Raw genomic sequence first — 16,155 nt, 5'->3', positions numbered from 1 at the left:
AAGAGATCTCAACTGTTACCAATGGCAACGAGAGAATAAGCTTGACATCTCAGACTATAAAAACCTTAGAGTCCATCTATAAGATGAGCCCAGCAGAGAACTGGGAGGTTTATGACATTTTAATCATTGATAATTTTGGTTGTTGCTGATGAGAAGACTTTTTAATGTGAGGAACTTGGAAAGGGTTCCAAGGACAGTTGCCAAGGTAATTAAAACAGCCTTGTAAATTGGTTTGAAGAATATGCCAGGCTATCAAAATGACCATAAGCCTATCTGACCCTCCTCCCCACCCTGGCCACCCCATCTATTCATCAGATGTTCTCAGCCTTAATTGAAATTGACAACACAATGATGACAAAAATGTGCCATGGCTCATGCAGCACACACTACTTCATAATCCCATAGAGAATGTGACACTAAATAATGAGATAGATCATTTATACCCTGCCAACTCCTGAAAGTTTTAGGTAGCTTATGTTAAAAATGCAGTAAGAATAATGCACAAAATTAATATAAGGCAAAGCCAGCCTTGAGTATTTTAAAATTTATAAGAGATGAAGTAAAAAGAGTAGAAATTAACCCCCCCAAAATGCTAAATGACGAAACACAGGACATATGGATATAACTATAGCCTTGACTACACAGAATGGAAGAGAGGTGGTGGAAGGAGAAGCGAAAATACACTCATAGTGAGATGTCATGGGGAGATGGAAGGAAGACAAAGTAGAGGCAGAGTACCAAAATACTCTTGGTTCCAGTCTCCATAAAGTGCACTGTTGTAAAACTTTCAAGTGTCTCATTTAATCTTCACAGGAGTTGATGAAAAAATGGAGACCCAGAACCCTAGTGACTTATCAAAGGCTCACAACCAGAAAGTGATGAAACAATTATGTCCAAATTAAAGCTGTGTGACTCCAAAGCCAACACTCCTTCGGCCCAAACATTCTCAGTCAACAAGGAATTCATTCAAGGGCACAAAGCAATACGATAAATAGTTTCATGCAAAGCAATTCTTTCACCCATGCAAAGGTGTTCCTTATGGGTCTATTTTCAGAGGACAAGTATGCTTCAGTGGTAAGACATTTGTATAGAGTTGTTAAGGGCACAGGATACAGAGTAAGCAAAGAAAATTTGAATCCCAGTAGCATCACTTCCTAGCTGCGTGACCTTTATCAATTTACTACACCTCTTGCAGCTTTAGTTTCCCTGCCAGAAAAGTGGGGACCATTATGCCTCATTGACTGAATGGTGAAGGGATGACCTAAAATAACACGATGCTAAGTGTTTGGCAGAGAGTTCTGAACACAGAACATAATAAATGTAGACTATAATAATCTCTCTCTTCTCATCCTTATAACTATGGTTATTAAGATGGCCATGATTTTACTGAAGTATTTATGGGTAAAATGACATGCACTCTGGGATTTACTTCAAAACACTTTAGCTTAAATAGGGGAGTGAGGGGAGTATTATATGATAATAGAGAAAACAAGACCAACAGATGTTTGTGACTGTTGAAATTAGATGGAACTGGTACATTGGATTCATTATACTATTCTCTCTACTTTTGTGTGTATTTGAAATTTCTCACAGTAAAAAGCTTTGAAAAATGTTCATGGTTAGTACCCAAAGAACACCTATGTGGTTGAAAATTGCCAGGACTAAAGGCTAAGAAGATACGACTGAATTCTAGAGAAGACTGGCCTTTTCTCAGAAGGCCTCGTGGATCTGCTCCAGACCTGGATTGAGGACACTCTTATTAAACCCAAGCTGTGCAGCATGAAGTTGGAAAGGGATGACCTTGTCCTTCAAAAGTTTAAGGACAAAATTTACCAATCTCCAGAGCTAAAGCTGATCATTTTTCCAACACCATCACCTTGATTTACCTTCCTCCCATTTGCATCCATTGGTATTATCCAGCACTTTTATCCTTTCTGTTCGTACTATGGACCCCTCCCCACAATAGGAACAGCTTCCCTGTTCCTTTAAACTTCCTTCTACCTGCCTGGGATTATAGCAAAAGTCTCTAAAGCTGGCCTTCTCCAAAAGTCCTGCAAATGATTTTTTCTCCATGGCTTTGAATGGCCCGATTTGCAACGCATTTCCTGAGTTAAATAAAATAGCATTTTTTAAGGCCTAGGTGCTTTTAAGAAGGAAAACACATTGTTATCCATCTGTATAAATTAATTGATCATAAATTAAGTAGCATGAGATTCCAGAGTGTGGGGATTGTGGGAAGGAGAACATATTCAGAAAGAGGAGGTCATACTGAGAGACAAATTTCACAATTTAGTTCTACTATGTTTCCCAAAGAACTGTCTTATGTCTATATCCTGTAGTCCTGCTCCTTACCAAGACTTACCTGTGCACTGTCACAGGTAGCCACTTTCTGTTTTCTAAGCTAGAGAATAATGACCAACTTATGCTTGGTAAGGTAGAAACGACTAATACAGTATACATGACAAGATGGGAACCTCCTAGGGAGACATTCAGTCCATGTAGAAAAAACATGGACCTTAGAATCACAGTGCCTTAAGAGGGGCGCCTGGGTGGCTCAGTCAGTAATGATCAGGTGATGATCTCACGGTCTGTGAGTTTGAGCCCAGCATTGGGCTCTGTGCTGACAAGCTCGGAGCCTGGAGCCTGCTTCGGATTCTGTGTCTCCCTCTCTCTGCCCCTCCCCCATTTACGCCTCTGTCTCTCTCTCTCTCTCTCTTTCTCTATCTCTCTCTCTCTCTTTCAAAAATAAATAAAAGTTAAAAAAAATTGGGGCACCTGGGTGGCTCAGTCGGTTGAGCGTCTGACTTCGGCTCAGGTCATGATCTCGTGGTCCATGGGTTCGAGGCCCACGTTGGGCTCTGTGCTGACGGCTTGGTGCCTGCTTCAGATTCTGTGTCTCCCTCTCTCTCTGCCCCTCCCCCACTCATGCTATGTCTCTCTCTCTGTCAAAAATAAATAAACATTAAAAAAATTTTTTTAAGTTAAAAAAATTTTTAAAAAAAAGAATCACAGTGTCTAAGAAAAGTAAAAAACAACTGGTCCTCTATTTCATTCATCAGTGCCATAAGATAAAATTTTAGGGGCGCCTGGGTGGCTCAGTCGGTTAAGTGTCTGACTCTTGATTTCAGTTCAGGTCATGATCTCACAGTTTGTGGGTTCAAGCCCCACACTGGGCTCTGTCCTGACAGTGCAGAGCTTTCTTAAGATACTTTCTCTTTCTCTCTCTCTCTCTCTCTCCCTCCCTCCCTCCCCCACTCACTTGTGCTCTCTCTCTCTCAAATAAAATAAAAAAGTAAAATACTAGACTTGTATTTATGCTATTAAAAATCATCTGTGCATTTGTTTTCTGAAATTGATTGCACTATGAAGGTACAACCAACCCTTGACCAGCTAACTTTACCTCTTCTTTTAACAATATCAATGTTTCACTATATAGCCACATGGAATTCATCTTAACAAAGTAGAATTTAACATATCAGTTCCATTTAGCATTTTCTCACAAGTATGAATAGTGACAGCACCAGTATTTCTAGAACCTTTGTAGTGAATTGCAGCCAATAGAATAGTCTCATTGTTTTGGTTTCACCAAATTCTGCAATTTACTCAGTTGTTCTCTCTGGCCCTTTGCATAAGTAGATTGAAGATATTTGTCTCCACTTAAATTCTTTTGTGAAACTTGAAATTACTTTCAGTATTAGTAGTATTTTTCTTTGAGAAATCAGCAGCTAAATAACAAAGAAAAAATTTAGCTAAACATCATCTTACAGATTTCACCCAAAAAAAGGGGGGTTATTTATTTATTACCAATCCAACCTACCCATTCTCTATCTCTTTTTTAGACAGAAGCCATAAAAGGTCAAGTGAAAGCATTGTATTAAGAAACAATGGAGCTCAGACTTAAAGCACACATGGCCAAAGGTGCTGCAAACCAGGGATTGGGAGATTAGAGGCAGTGAATAATAATTCTTCAGGTCTTGCAAGAAAAAATGGCATCCAACAAACCAAAAAGCAGACTCAACTATGGAAAACAAACTGATGGTTACCAGAGGAGAGGTGGATCCGGGGGGGGGGGGGGGGGGGGGAAGGGGCGGCGGGGGAGATGGGTGAAAGAGGTGAAGGGGATTAAAGAGTACACTTACCTTGATGAGCACTGAGTAATATATGGAATTGTTGAATCACTATAGTGTACACCCAAAACAAATAAGATACTGTATGTTAACTAAATGGAAATTAAAATAATTTTTAATGGCATCCAATTAAAATATATTGCAAAAAGTGGGAGAGAAAAATAATGGAAAGAGTAATAAAGTGGATAAGACAGAGCCTGAAGAATTTTGGTGGAAAAAGTACTGTATGGATGCCTAATGACTGGGAAAGTGGAGTATTTCCTGAAGCGGAAGGGATTTACTGACAATGCTGAAAATACTTGGGAACCTGAAGAAAATTTAGATTGTCCAGAGTTAATTGAAGCATTTCTTAATTCTCAAAAAGGAGATACAAAAAGAAAACCTTTATCTGACAGTGAATCTAACGACAGCAAATCAAAGAAAAGAGATGCCACTGATAATCCAAGGCTTTACCGCAGGTCTTGACCTAAACAAAAAATTAGTGCCGTAGACAGCAGTGGTGAATTAATGTTTGTCATAACATGGCAATATTGAGATGAGGCACAGCTGGCCAAAGAGGCAAATATGACGTGTCCTTGAATTGTAAATGCTTTTTATGAACCGAGACTAACTCAGCATCTATTTAAATTCCAGTTAGTTAACATACAGTATAATATTAGTTTCAGGGATAGAATTGAATGATTCATCACTTACATACAACACCCAGTGCTCATCTCAACAAGTGCCCTCCTTAATGCCCATCACCTATTTAACCTATTCCCCCACCCACCTCCCCTCCAGTAACCATCAGTTTGTTGTCTATAGTTAAAAGTCTGCCTCATGGTTTGCTTCTCTCTTTTTTTCCCTTATGTTTATCTGCTTTGTTTCTCAAATTCCACACATGAGTGAAATCATATGGTGTTTGTCTTTCTCTGAATGGCTTATTTTGCTTAGCATAATACTCTCTAGCTCCATCCATGTCATTGCAAATGCCAAGTTTTGGTTCTTTTTGATGACTGAGAAATCTTCCATTATGAATATATTATATATATATATATGTATATATATATACACACACACACAAGTATATATGCACACATACACACATATTATATATATATATATATATATATATATATATATATATATATATATATATACTCGTGTGTGTGTATATATATATATATTCCATTGTGTGGTATATATACAACATCTTTATCCATTCATCAGTCAATGGACATTTGGGTTCTTTCTTTAAATTGGCTATTGTTGATAATGCTGCCATAAACACTGGGATGCATGTGTTCCTTCCAATTACTATTTTTGTATCCTTTGGATAAATACCTAGTAATGCAATTGTTGGATTGTAGAATAGTTCTATTTTTAACTTTTTGAGAAATCTCCATACTGTTTTCCAGAGTGGCTACACCAGTTTGTATTCCCACCAACAACATAGAGCATTCCCCTTTCCCACATACTCACCAACACCTGTTGTTTCTTGAGTTATTGATATTTGACACTCTGACAGGTGTGAGGAGGTATCTCACTGTAGTTTTGATTTGTATTTCCCTGATGATGAGTAATGCGGAGCATCTTTTCATGTGTCTGTTGGCCATCTGTGTCTTCTTTGGAAAAATGTCTATTCGTGTCTTCTGCCCATATTTTAAGTGGATTATTTGTTTTTTGAGTGTCGAGTTTGATAAGTTCTTTATAGACTTTGGATAATAACCCCTTAACAGATATGTCATTGCTAATATCTTCTCCCATTCCAAGGGTTGTCTTTTAGATTTGTTGAATGTCTGGGACACAAGAGGGGACATTTTTTAAAATATAATTTATGGTCAAATTGGCTTCCATACAACACCCAGTGTTCATTCCAACAAGTGCCCTCCTCAGTGCCCATCACCCACTTTCCCCTCTCCCCCACTCCCCCCCCCCCCCCCGCCATCAACCCTCAGTTTGTTCTCTGTATTCAAGAGTAACAGGGGAAATTATTCACTCTTCTGGGAGTGCTTCCCTGAGAGCAGCAAGCATGGAGGCCCCTCAATGAGGACAAAGTAACTGGCTGGTGCCAGTTGAATGTTTGCGTCCCATACATTTTTCAGATCACTATTTTCATGCTGTCTGCCTCTGGGTTGCTTGCCTGTCTGGAGGAGTGCAGTGCAATTTGGGTTCTATCCCAGCCAAGCCTGCTGAATTTTAAAACTCTAAATTTCAGAGACATGCTGTGGCTGGGGTCTGTGCTGATCTCCTGGGGAAGGGTCTCACTGTGCAGGGACTGATGCAGGTTTGACTGAGAAGGGCAGTGGCACCAAAATGCAGGGGTGTGGGATTTGCAGCAAAGCAGGCTAAACAGTCAGTGTCTCAGCACCCCAGCAGGTGTCTCTGGGCCCATGCTGAGGGACGGCGGGGGGTGGGGGTGGGGGGCACGGTGGGAGTGGCACCCTCTGGCTCTGTTGTCCCCAGAGAAGCGTCTCTACAAAAGCCACCTCTCACAGATGTACTCTAAGAAGAGTGACAGTCTCTCCCCATGTGCCTTAGGAAACCCTCAGATGGCGCCATCTGCCGTGGCATTGCTTGCCTGCCTTCTCTCCAGGAATAGGATAGCACCCTCAGGGCTCTATCCCAGCCAAGCCCTCGGACCCCTAAAACTCCAGTCCTAGGAGCCCCACTGGTTGCAAAAACTCAAAGATCAGCCCCTCTCATTCTTTCAGACAATGGTTTTGGGGAAGCGTTCTCCTTGTGTGTATCCACTCCACTCTCTCTTGTCTTTCTCTGTGACTGGGGTCCCCTCCCCTCTGCAGCACCTGCAATCTGTTTCTCCCCTAAACCACATCTTTCCATATCCTACATTCCTGTATGTAGATTCTTCTCTCCCTCTAGTTGTGCAGTTTGTTCTTTCAATCCTCAGATTGATTTCTTGGGTATGCAGAATGATTTGATATTTGCCTAGCTGTGTTTGAAAGACAAGGCAAGCCTAGAGTTAGTCCTCCTACTACACCACCATCTTATCTCTCTGTCTAGCACTGGTTACTTTGAATAAATACTGTCTGCGTTGTTTTTTTTATCAGAAAAGAATATTTGAGATCATGTGTTATTTTGACCATTATATTATCACTTGAGGCCATATATTATTTCCTTTGCATTAGAGAACAGCTTTTCTAAATGTTGGTGGAAATCCCCATAGTTATTACTCAATCAGAATTTGCATTTAACTCCTATATGCCTAAGGACCATTCTGGATTTTTTGTTATTTGGGGTTTTTTCGTGTGTATATATAACACATATATAAATGGTTTTCTTTTTCTTTTCTTTCTCTTTCTCTTTCTTTCTTTCTTTTTCTTTCTTTCTTTCCTTCCTTCAACATTCACCAAAACAAAACAGAATTTCATAACCATGGATAAGCCCATGTTTCTTGGATGCCATCATTTTGAGCAACCTAAGAAATAAGTCACTTCAAGTTAAATTGAAATTTTTCCTAAAGCCCTAAATTTTCAAATTAAATAGATAATTTTATAATTAATTGGATAATTTAAATATAAAGTAAATGATTTAAATTGGACAATTAGGCTCTTTCCATAATGTGGCTATTGTTGAAAGTGCTGCTATAAACATTGGGGTACAAGTGCCCCTATGCATCAGCACTCCTGTATCCCTTGGGTGGTTTATATACACAATGGAATACTACGTGGCAATGAGAAAGAATGAAATATGGCCTTTTGTAGCAACGTGGATGGAACTGGAGAGTGTCATGCTAAGTGAAATAAGTCATACAGAGAAAGACAGATACCATATGTGTTCAGTCTTATGTGGATCCTGAGAAACTTAACAGAAGACCATGGGGGAGGGGAAGGGAAAAAAAAAAAAAACGGTTAGAGAGGGAGAGAGCCAAAACATAAGAGACTCTTAAAAACTGAGAACAAACTGAGGGTTGATGGGGGGTGGGAGGGAGAGGAGGGCGGGTGATGGGTATTGAGGAGGGCACCTGTTGGGACGAGCACTGGGTGTTGTATGGAAACCAATTTGACAATAAATTTCATATTTAAAAAAATAAATTGGACAATTTAAAAGCAGCCATATCAGAATCCATATCCATATTTTATTTGCAAAAGCCCTGAAAGACTAACAACAACCTCCCCACCCAAATGAGAAAACTAGAGAAGTCCTGGTGTGTTGTAATTAGGTAAGCAAAGTTAGGTAAATGGACTTTTGTATTATTTTATTATTTCATTTTATTTTATTTTTAGTTAAATGGACATTTTGGAGATTCCTCCTGGTGAACCATTACTTTACACGTTGAAATGCCTAAAAGAGATTGACTAAATGCGTCTAAATGCAACTAAATGGGACTAAAAGGTCATGATTCAAGGAATGCCTAAAACTTCATTCTTGGAAACCTAATGATAATCAGATGGTTAAAGATGTCAGCAATTTAGGACCTGCTGCAATAAATGGGTGAACAGACTTATGTAATCTTAATCCTTGACCTGCATGTGTTTTCTTTATCCCAACTCCTTTTTTACATGTAGGCTCAATCTTCTCAGTATTTGGGTTACTGAGTTCTGCTTCCTAGCAGAAGCTAGGAAAAAAACAATAACTTTGTAGTAATCAGAATGTTATCCAACTGCATATTACTTACTTTAGTGTACACAGTACTCAATAAACAGTTTTATTTTCAAAAAGAAAAAAGAAACAATGTATTCTTCCCTACAAACTCTAGATAAATTATTAGTCCTTCTCTTTTTTCCTCACAGATAGAACTGAAGCCCAGAGATATTTATATCTATTCCCTTACTCTGAAATTACCTACGTAACTTGCTTGTGATTGAAAGCTTTCCAAAAACCATTTGGGTCTCCGTGCATCACTCTAGTGACCACATGTTAATTCTAGTAACTAGACTGCAGCCAACACACGTCACACATGTGTTTCCCCTGCCGCCAGTCTTTCACGCCCACACCTTATTACTAAAGCAATTTAAAGACCTGTATTCTGAAACGATAAAACAATTCTTTTCATGTTATTTTTCGCTTCTAGATTTCTCACTTCAGTTTAATGGGACATGCTTACACCACTAACCAGACTGATGACCCACCTTGTGCTGCCCCATCTGTGTATGTGTAGACTCTCTTGGTCCACTGAACAGCCTTTGGCTGCAGTTGTTCACTGACCTGTCTATTGCCCCTTTCAGATCAGGAGTTTCTTTAAGGCAAGAATCATCTCTCGTATGCCTCTAAGTCCCTAATCATCTGGCACAATGCCTGGCACACAGGAAATGCTCAAAAGTTAGTGTTGAATGAACACATGACACATACAATATACTGTCCTATGAGTAAAACCATGTCTGATACACAGAGGAAATTTCATATCAACTTTGACATGCTTTTTTTTTTCTCTTTTTCTTCTCTTTTTTAAGTAGGGCCCATGCCCAACATGGGGCTTGAACTCATGACTCCAAGATTAAGAGTTGTATGCTCTGCTAACTGAGCCAGCCTGACACTCCAATATTCTCAACTATAACTGTTATGTGTCTAAATGTGGATTTAAAGTATGTATATATTACATATATATGTAAATATATATGAAATATATGTACTAATTCGTAATATGTATAATTAGTAATATGTTTGTATATAAATATAAAATAATGTATACTAATACATATAACTATATATGCGTGTGTGTGTATGTGTATATATACATACTCGACCCTTTGCATCTGTCTTTCATTCTAGGAAATATCCTTTATTTCTCTGAGTATATCCTTCATTCTATTTCTCATTCCATGAGATTATATTTTCTCCTAAAACTCCTACTAATCAAATGTTACAACTTCTATATCTGTTCTCTCTTAACTGCATATTCATAGATTTATCCATTTATTCCATTTATTTATCTCTATCTCTTTGTGCTGTGTTCTAAGAGAAATTTCTTTAGCTTGAGTGCTCAGCTGTATCTATTGGTTCATGCACTAAATTTTTTCCCAGTACTATATTTCTATTGAGGTAATTTACATACAGTGACATGTACAAGTTTTGAGTATAGTTCAATGAGTTTTAGCAAATGTATACAGCTATCTTTCATGAAAGATCTCAATTTATTGTTACCTACAAATCCATCCTGAAAAAAATGAATAATTGAACTTCAGGAAAAATAAAATGGAGTTCAGAGGAATAAATAGCCATATGAAGTATTACAAAAATGTATTCTTAAATCTAAAGAATCGTTTGTTAAAATATTCAAAATAATCTGACACTAAACTCCAGTTAAAATCAACGCAGGAATGAGCAAAGAGGAGGAAGCAAAAGACAAATGCATACTACATTTTTTATTGTTTTAACGGAAGGCTATATAGACACTAATTAACTCTATACATAAGAACAATACATGTAAAGGTTTGTGTTAAATTTTAAGAGTAATCCCAGTAGAGTAACAACAACAACAAAAAAAGTGGATAATCAGAGCATTTTGGTAGGTCCATTGTGAGAAGGTAATATCTGAACTCAAACTGAAAGGGTGAGAAGATCTTACCAGGCAAAGTGGGGAAAGAATATTTCAGACAGAAGAAAAAGCATGTGTAAAGGACCAGAGGCAGCAAAGAGATTGGCATGTCTGAGGAACAGAAAAGAGACCAGTAGAGCTGGAGCTCTGAGAAGAGTGAGAAAGAAGCAGTTAGATCTGAAAGGTAGGAAAGAGGCACCATGCAAGGCCTTTAGACAATTTCAAAGGTTTGGATTTTATTCTAAGTTCTGAGGGAAGCCTTTGAAGTGTTTTAAGCAAGGGACTGATTAATGTTTTTATGAAACCATTATGGAGAACAAGTTACAGAGGAAGAAAACTGGAATTCCGGAGAGTAGGTCAGAGGCAATGGGGACTGGGCTAGGAGACGGCGATGGTGACAGAACAAAGTGGAGGAACTGGGGGAATATTTTAGAGGGAACACTGACAATCCCTGCCTGGATATCCCCGGATATGAGGGGTGACGGAGAGGAGAAAACTGAAGATGTCTCTCAGGCTTCTTGTTTTCACAGAAAAGCTGTTTTATAAGTAGGTGAATGGCTTTCATAACTGGGTGGCCCTCACTGGGCTAGGAAAGGACTCCATCTGAGAAGAGAACAGGGAGTGGGGTGGAAAACCCCTGCCCTATTTCAAACCGTGAAGAGGCAGATGCCCTACTAGATGTCCAAGTGCAGGTGTCGTGCACAGACAACACACAAACCTGGCATTGCTGAACAGTTCAGTGATCTTCAAACACAGGGGACTGGTGAGATGATCTCGGAGAGAGTGCATGGATGCAGAAGGCCCAGGGTGGACAACCACGCTTTCCAAATGCCAGCAAGTGAACAAGAAAAGGAGAGGCACAGAAGATGCTAAGGAACAGCTGCCAGAAGGAGGAAGGTAAATCTCTGTACATCAAATGATCATTTAACATGTAAGTATTTCTTTCAGCTCCAATTAATATTTAAGGATGGTGTTCCATCCAAAGAAAAAAATCCTAATATGTGCTTCAATTTTAGCTATGTGACTCAGTTCCTTCCATGACGCTGGCTCCCAACTAATGGCTGAATTTTCATTCAGTGATTGTTATCCTCCTTTTCCAAAATCTACATCTCATTATCAGGTCATCCTCAAAGCTCCTGAAAGAATTACTAAATAATTCCCTTTTCTCCTCCTGGTTCCCTTTCTCCTCTTATACTCAATCTCACTAACGGAGAAAACAAATGGTGTTCCAGGAGTTGGAGTTAAAAACAACTCTTCCGGAATAGTTATAACTCTATCATTTGATAGAAAGAGAAAGGACATTGGTCTCAGGAAGATTTGAGTCTGAACCTGGCTCCATCAATTTCTAGTTCTTTCACCTTGAGCAAACCCCTGAAATTTTCTGAGCTTGCTTCTTCTATAATGCAGAGAATGTTCCCACCCAACTTTTAGGATTGTTGAAAGTTTTAGAAATAATACACATAAATACTTGGCACAAAGTAGGATTCCATGAATAGTAGCCATGTAATAACATTTTTAATGCCTCCCTGAGAAGACCTAAAAATCTTACTTTCATTGTAATTCAAGAATCCTTCTGCAGATCCATTAAAATATATACTGGTAATATAGCACCACAGACAGGCATCAGAGCTTTGAAGAATAGAAAGAGGAATAAAATATGCTCTGCGGCTTCACAGAGCTTTGCTATCTGCCTCAATGATTCTCAAATTTAGAGACATGTCACAATCATCTAAGGAAACTTGGGGGGGGGGGGCGGGAATACAGATTCCAGGCACCACACCAGTAAACTTTGATTCAGTAAATCTGAAATAAAGTCCAAGAATCCAATTCCACCATTCCTACCTATGTACAATGAGTCTGATGGACACCAAAATTTAAAAGCCACTAACTGGGTAAATAAGAACCCCTAGCAGGATGTCCTCCTAGTCCATGGTCCAGCATCACAGCATGGTAGGGAAGGGAAACAGAACTTTAGGACAGTTGACCATGAAGGTACTTTTCAACACTCATTCCCCTTCATATGGATTGTAATTCTAGAATTGTATTCCATACAGCAACACAGCTCAGGGGAAAATGGAGGCATACTGCAGGGGAAGTGTGATAGGAAATAACCTACCATAACTTCCTAAGAAAGTGCAGAATTTTCACTATGGCTCTTAAGTCATAAACTAAAAGGGATCATAGAAATTATTCTGGAACGATGACACCAAATGGCAAAGTAGCCCCAGCCTCCACCCCTGACAAAGATGAACAATTAGACAGCTATCCACAAACACGAGCAGCCCTGAGAGAGGTCAGGAGTCCACCCAAGAAACTTCAGCAACACAATGGAACAAAAAACCTGAGAATAACCACACGAAAAGGGAAGGAAAAATTGTTTCCTTTTGCCTGCATCATTCTATCCTCCAGACTGGTTCTGATGAACACAAGAGGTAACTCCCCAACTAGAAAGAGTTCTCCCCCCCCAGAAAAGGGAGAGCAGAGTGAGTGACGAGCTTTGCCAGCCTTTTGGGACCACTTTGGTTTTTACTCCATGCAGAGACTGACAAAGCTGAGGCACATAGAATTGGCTAGGAACAAGGATGAAGGGCAGGAGCTACCAATATCAGCCATGGGCAGAAGTGACCATGGTTCCTAGTGCCCTGCTCTGCAGAGAACACAGCTACTTTCACCCCTGAAGAAACCAATGACCGTTACAGCTATGGACGCATGCAGATTTCACTGATCCTTACCTCACAGGTATTCACACTCAACAGATACCAGCCATCTGAGTCTCTTCTAGCCCCCGACCAAAGTCTGGGATCCAGGCCAGCAGCCACGGCATGGCATGGACTAGGCAGTCCTCTGCAGCTGCATGAATGCAAAATACCACTCTAGACACCCACAGCTAACCCCCACTACTGTGTGTACACTCGGGGCGAGCCCACCTAGCCATGCACTTGCACACCGCAAGTCTGGCTCCCGTCAGCCATTTCTACTGCTGGGTGCGTGCCCATGGTGAGATCTTGCAGCCATAGAAGTACAAACAGACAGCAAAGGCCCTATAGCTGCTTGTGGACCTGGACTCAGCCCTACCTCCAGTTGCTGGCCTATAGCACCGCATGCACTTACAGCAAGCCCCCCAGCAGTGCACCTGCGTGCCCCCACCCGATCTTTGTCACCAGCCTCCACTGCTCTGTGCATGCTGTTGGGAGACCCTGCAGCTGGTACACCAACAGCCAGGGCCATCGAGGCTGCCAGTGTACCCACAGCTGACCCGAGCCTTTGCTGCTGGCCCTGGCCCAGTCCTTCTCTTTATACAAGCAACTGCAACTGGCCCCCACAGTTCAGTGCGTGTGCACAACCAGCTCCGGCCCTAGCTGCTGGACCTGGAGGCACTGCTGAGGACCCCAACAGCCCTTGCAACCACTATGGAGCCCCACAACACTTGACAAGGACCACACACTTGTCAATGCTGTGGACCCAAGCAGCCTAACATCACACCCTCCTGAACCAAGAGTCCCTACACATCCCTGTACTTAGCATCCTGCAGGACTAGAACCAGGGTCACAGCACACTCCAGCATGCCCCCACCTGCGGGTGAAGGCCTTTCTTTATGGACGCCAATCCATAAAGTCTTGAAGAGGTGACTGCTTCTTCAAATAAAACAAAAGACAAAAATCACGTGATAATCTCAATAAATGCAGAAAGAGCATTTTACAAAATATAACATATTTTCATTATAAAAATATTCAAAACATTGGATATAGAAGGAATACACAGCAACATAACAAAGGCCATTTATGACAAGACAATAACTAGCATCATACTAATGGTACAAAGCTGAAAGCTTTTCCTCTAAGATCAGGAACAAGACAAGGGTGCCCACACTCACCACTCCTATTAAACATAGTGCTGAACAATTAGGCAAGAAAGAAGAGATAAAAGACATTCAAATCAAAAGGAAAGAATAAAATCATCTTTCATTGCAAATGATATGATCTTACATAGAGAAAATCCTAAAGACCCACCAAAAAACTGTTGGATCTACTCAACAACTTCAGTAAAATTTCAGGACACAAAGTCAACACACAGAAATTAGTTGTATTTCTATATACTAACAAACAATATGTGAAAAAGAAATTTAAAAAACAATACCATTTGCAATAGCATCACAAGCAATAAAACACTTAGGAATAAATGTAACCAAGAGGTAAAAGATCTTTACACCAAAAACTAGAAGACTTAAATGAAAGAAATTGAGGATGACACAAACAAATGGAAAGAAATCTCATGTTCATGGATCAGAAAAATTAATATTGTTAAATGGCCAAAGATCGAAGGCTATCTATGGATTCAATGCAATCCCTATCAAATTTCCAATGGAATTTTTCACAGAAATAGAAAAGACAATTCTAAAATCTGTATGGAATCACAAAAGACCCTAAAGAGCCAAAAAAAAAATCTTGAGATAGAACAAAGTTGGAGGTATCACACTTCCTGAGTTCAAACTGTATTATAAAGCTACAGTAGCAAAAACAGTATGGTACTGGCATAAAAATAGACACATAGACCAATGGAACAGAATTCAGAACCGAGATAAATGCTCAATATACAATCAACTAATATTTGACAAGGTAATCAAGAATACTCAATGGGGAAAGGATAACCTTTTCAAAAAATAGTGTTGGGAAGAATGGATAACCACAGGCAGAAAAATAAAACCAGACATCTATTTTACATCACTCAAAAATGAATTTGAATGGATTAAAGACTACAATTTAAGAAATCATTAAAGGAAGGAAAATCATAAAGGAAATCATAAAATTCCTTGAAAAACAAAACTTTGGGAATAGCTCTTTGACATCTTTCTTGGCAATTATTTTTAGGATATGACATCAAAAACACAGGCAACAAAAGCAAAAACCAAATATGACTACATCAAACTATAAAGCTTCTACACAGGAAAGGAAACCATCAACAAAATGAAATGGTAACTTACAGAATAGAGGAAAATTTTTGCCAACCATATATATGATAAGGGACTGGTATCTAAACTACAAAAGAACTCCTACAACTCAATAGCAAGAAAACAATCATTAAAATTGGTCAGAGGAGTTGAATAGACATTTCTCTTAAAAAGACATATAAATGGCCAACATGTACATGAAAAGATGCTTAACATCACAAATCATCAGGGAAATGCAAACCAAAACCACAATGAGATATCACCTCACACCTGTTAGGATGGCCATGATGAGAAACAGAAGAGGGGCGCCTGAGTGACTCAGTTGGTTAAGCATCTGACTCTTTATTTTGGTTCAGGTCATGGACTCATGGTTCATGAGATTGCGTTCCAAGTTGGGCTCTGTGCTGACAGAGTGGAGCCTGCTTGGGATTCTCTCTCTCTCCCTCTCTCTCTCTCTCTCTCTCTGCCCTTCCCCAGTTGTGCATGCTCTTGCTCTCGCTTTCTCTCTCTCTCTCTCTCTCTCAAAATAAATAAATAGACTTTTAAAATAAATAAATAAAAATTTTAAAGTCAAAAACAGAATTACCACATGATCCAGTAAT

At 39.6% G+C, this 16,155-nt stretch overlaps 1 pseudogene; it reads left to right on the top strand.

Moving 5' to 3' along the window:
• Positions 1–4,245: 4,245 nt before the first annotated feature.
• LOC131513088 (chromobox protein homolog 3-like) lies at positions 4,246–6,708 on the top strand (annotated as a pseudogene).
• The last annotated feature ends 9,447 nt before the right edge of the window (positions 6,709–16,155 follow it).

The sequence above is a fragment of the Neofelis nebulosa genome, chromosome 5 (assembly GCF_028018385.1).
Source record: "Neofelis nebulosa isolate mNeoNeb1 chromosome 5, mNeoNeb1.pri, whole genome shotgun sequence".
Classification (NCBI taxonomy): domain Eukaryota; kingdom Metazoa; phylum Chordata; class Mammalia; order Carnivora; family Felidae; genus Neofelis; species Neofelis nebulosa.
Note: the sequence above shows the minus strand (reverse complement) of the source record. Positions and strands in the feature narration are given on the sequence as shown.